Source organism: Aethina tumida, chromosome 1 (genome assembly GCF_024364675.1).
Source record: "Aethina tumida isolate Nest 87 chromosome 1, icAetTumi1.1, whole genome shotgun sequence".
NCBI classification, from domain to species: Eukaryota; Metazoa; Arthropoda; class Insecta; order Coleoptera; family Nitidulidae; genus Aethina; species Aethina tumida.
The window spans coordinates 27,648,958-27,653,874 of record NC_065435.1 but is presented as its reverse complement, the minus strand read 5'-3'; positions in this window follow the sequence as shown (position 1 = coordinate 27,653,874).

Sequence of the window (4,917 nt, the reverse complement as noted above, 5' to 3'; positions counted from 1 at the left end):
CAATAAGGTATAACATAACTGAAAAGAAAGATAAACATTCAAGAGGTGACACACAATTTACTTGGTTTATCTATATGCTATATGCAGAATCTTAACATCTACTACATGTCTGATCGGTATTCTAAATAAATGATTTTCCAAGTAAATTGCGTCTCAATTCTTGACTCTGTTATAGCGTAAGCTTTATTTTCAAAAATAAGATATTTTTTCGCATTGTAAATTAAATTATATCAGCAGAATGCTACACAGTTAACTGTGACAGGAAAATAGCTCCTCGATTATTATTATAGGATCCTGTGTTCAGAATATCTCGACAATTTAGAAGAACAACTTTGTGTACTTGGTAAGGCCATTATAAAATCGTCCAACAAGCAAAATCTCCAACATCAGTTGACAGTTAGTTGTCAAAACACACGTACAGAACCAGAGATCTCAAAAACTTATTCTCTCGTTTTAAGAAATTGTTAATAAATAATTTAATTATTTACTCCAAATAGTATTATTCAAGTCTTAACCGTTAATTTAAACCAGACACATTTTCCATTTAAATTTGATCCACTGATGTTAATCATCAAATTTGACTTTCCTTAGAAATTATGTGTTATTCTTTATGAATTACATCTGAAATAAATTAATGGCGCGTATGTTGTTGTTGATTTTTTGAATGGTGAGACACCTACTGTTCTAAAGTTTCACAGCATCTCTTGAATGTTGAAATTGTTAATATTTTAAATTAAGTTTTGGGAACAGTTGTAAATTACAGATGCTAGGTTACAACAAGTGTTCTGTTGTTTTTTTAAATTTGGATTCCCTTAGATACAGAATTTATTGCAGTTAATCAAGGCGGAATATTGTAACAATTACATTAATAACGAAATATATCTATTTCAGAGCTCTGATTTCAAATAGTGTTAATTAATCATGAAATACTCGGAAATCAAGCCACATGAAAATTTCCCGTGGGCTTTTATTTTGCTGTATCAAAATATTACAAATTATATTTAAAGTTCACTTAAATAAAGTTAGGAGATAAGATATATTAACAAAACACCAAAATGTCTTAGAAACTGTAAAAAAAAATCCCGATTTGTATATATATCGAAAGTTAACCAAAATTATTCAATATTACAGAGTACAGAGAGTATTTAGTGTAAAATATCGTGTTATATATACCGCCCCTTTGGTTGACTGAATCAACGCACTACAACGCCGTATAATCAAATTGAGACATCCCTAATTAAAAATCGCTCCGTTATTTTCCTTCTTTCAAAAAAATCTTTGGTCACTGTGTTTTTCATTCTCTTCTACAATATGATTTATTCAATCAATTTTTGAAGATAATTTTTGCAATACCCTCCAAAATTATTTCTTTTTACAGAATGCAAATTTAAATAAAGTATTTAAGAACTCCATCTACATCCCAACGCATATGGAGAGTTACTACCACGATTTTAACATATTTTTGAAGCAAGTATGGAGCATACAGGTAAAGCAAGTAAATTGTGTCTCACTTCTTGAATGTCTATAAGAGCATAAACTTTCATTTCAATTATGATATACCTTATTACAGATATTTTAGAAGAATACTGCTTAATAGGATACAAGGCTCCGCGATGTTTGATTGTATATAATTACTTCTTTCTATGATCGGTATCGCGATTTTATGATAACCGAATAAGCAGAACGAAAATACTACAACTTTAGTTCTCGATGATGTTGTCAGTGTTTTGTCAAAACATGCCTACTCCCAAGAAAATATGGAAACACTACAAATATATATGCACTAAAGTAGATGAAAGTTTTAACAAAACTGCAACAGATAAATCTATTAATTATAAATTTCAACCCAACAAAGATTTCAAATCTTTATTTCCCCAGAAAATTGTGAAATAGAAATCACTATTTCATGATTTGGTTTATAAATTGTGTTAACATTATTTGAACTTGTCATCCAGACATGAAGAATCTAAATAATTTACGACATAAAATTATCAAATATGGAAAGATTGGTATATTAGTGTTGTTTGAGGGTGATAATTAAAGGTGAAGGAGAAAAATTCAGTGCATAGTTGAAATCTGTCGCTTACTTATTCAAGCTGAAAGAATCAACTACGTGAATTTACTGTTGATTTAAAAAGGTGAAATATTTAAACAGTTACAAAAATAGCAACTTACCGTCTGAAGGTTTAGATTACGAGCCCTGCAAGTCACTGAAATCAAATCAGTTGCAGATCTCTCGTCGACATTTATTTTCGACAGGTAATTAATATGTGAAACGAAATTGTTTTTGTTAACTTTGTTAATTTTATATTTCCATTAGAATAGATTGCTGCTAAGAAAAGTTTCAACTACTATAAGGTGAGGAATAGAATTGAAAACAAATAAAATTTTAATTAATTTGTAATTAAAAAATAAAACGAGTGAGTGTGTGATTGAGTGACATTTTGCAAACAAGTATCAATAGCAACGAATTGTTTGTCAAAAAATAAAATAACATGTCAAATTACGTTTCTTTATGGCATATGTCAGAACTATGTAGTAATTTATAAAAAAGTTGTCTTCTCTCAAACATATTTGATTTGATTCTTACATTGTATTAATATAACACCTAATTGTGGTTCAGTTATATCTTTTCTTATAATTCGTTTTAATCCACTGTCTCAGCAAATTGACAGAGCAAAGGAATATCGTGATGATTTTTCAATTTGATATAATATTTTTGATGGTAAAACTGTTTCGAATCAATCTCATCCTTGTATTTCAACCTACAGTGGATGACCATAAATGAGATTCCCAAATATTTATATATAACATAACTTTACAAATAAAACTACTTTGTTTAACTTATGTCGATATTTTAATGTTAGTTTGGTGTTATAAAATGGTTTCGACACATTGCCGATTTTTTCAACATCCAATTATTCAGTGGAAAAATATACAGATATACGCAATATAATTATTTATGAATCACATTTTCCGTCATAAATTACAGATTAAAATATAAGTAAGAACTACTACGGCACAATTCTAATATTATAATTACTATAAACATGCTTAATTCTCAGATGTTATTTGAGTTGAAACGTTTGCCCATACTATGGAAAACTTTCCATAAATTGAAAGTACCTTCTTTATACACAGACAGATATGTGGAACTCCAATGGGAACATTCCTGTCCTCAGCCTTTTTGATAGAACTTTTGAAGACGGTTTCTTGGTATTGCTGTATTCTCCTTTATTGTGACTTTTTCTTGACCTTTTTTCGGATTTCTTGCATATTTTTTCATATTTCATAGCCTCAGAGAAAATAGCATGCCCTCAACCTCCGGAGATCTATCTTTCAACACTCTAATCCAGAGATTGCATGCTTGCATGATATACAACCCTGTGAATCCGACAGATACAAGAGACCTTGTCTCTTGGCTGTCTAGACCTCTGCGTCTCTTTGGGACATCTTTTCTTTACTATGTAGCGATTTTTACGTACCTCTTTAATTTTCCCTTCTATTTTCCTAAACCTTTATGGTTAACTACTCTTAGGCCATGATCTTCGGATCGGTGCCCGGAGAGGGGTTTTTAGTCGGTAAAGTCCGGCACTACGTCTTGTAGATTTCCCCCACTTTGCTCCAATAAAAAAATAATCATAATTTATTCTGAAAACAAATCAATGTGTCATTTTATGGAGCCTTATTCTGTGTTTAGTTGGGAATTCCTGTAAATATAAATAATGAATTTAGCCAAAACTATTCCCTAGAAATAACAGTTTGGTAAGATCGGTTTCATTTCTAGCACTACTGTACATAAGTATTTCTGCTAATTACAATTCTCAATGAGGAAGAACCTCATTAATAAAGAGAGAATTTTTAACTATTAATTTTGAATTGAAGCGTAGGAGCAACTTCAGAAAGATGTGTTTCTTATGAAATAAAAGTCTGAACTGATTAGAGTTTTGTTGTAAACAAATAAAGAAAACTTTTTGGGCTACTTGATTTTATGAAAAATATTGTAAAATGTTTATATACAACGAAATTCAAATGTCTACAAGTGAATAATGCATAGAAATTCAAACAAAATGGTCCTGTGGCAAAGACAACTAGAGTACCTACATTATAAAGGCGTACAGGATTTGTACAGAAAGCGACTGGTACACGGTAATAAATTGGATAATGATAAATTACCCATGTGGTGTGACAATGTCAACGAGGTAAGCAAGCAAGGAAACCCTTTACTGATAGAGAAGGAAGAAGTAAGCAGTTACTGAATATTGTTCATTCAGATATCTGCGGACCAATGGGAGTCAGATTCGCGGTGGATCAAGATATCTTCTTACATTAATAGACGAAAATAATAGGTGGTGCCAGGTTTTTTCCTTAAGTCAAAGAGAGAAGTTTTTGAAAAATTTAAGGAGTACAAAAGAACTGTCGAAAATCAAACTGGTAATGAAATTAAGAGAGAATTAGCTGAGAAATTGAAGATCAAAGATTGCTAAGTTTTTCTTTAGAATAGAAATTAACCAAAGTAAGAAAGGAGTAACACTTAAACAAAAAAAATATATTTCAGAGAAATTCAGAATGGTAGATTGCAATCCAATTAAAACACTGTATGACTGCCACTCAAAATTTAACAGAGATTTAAAACCATTCAAAGACCCCACACGATACAGAGAATTAATTGGTACTCTAATGTACTCTAAGGTAACCGATCAAAACTGAGGCTTTACAATAACTAGCTGTGTCGTTGGATGTGGTACCGCTTTCCTTTCTGCCAATAGAACCTGGATTTGGGCCTCCTTTTCCTTTTCTTATTTCTCGGCTCTTGTCTTTTAATAGGAACTTTAATAGGGTCACTAAATAAAAACGAAAATATCACTACCAACACTTTTCCGTAGTTGCTACCGAAACTTGGTTAAATGACGATCG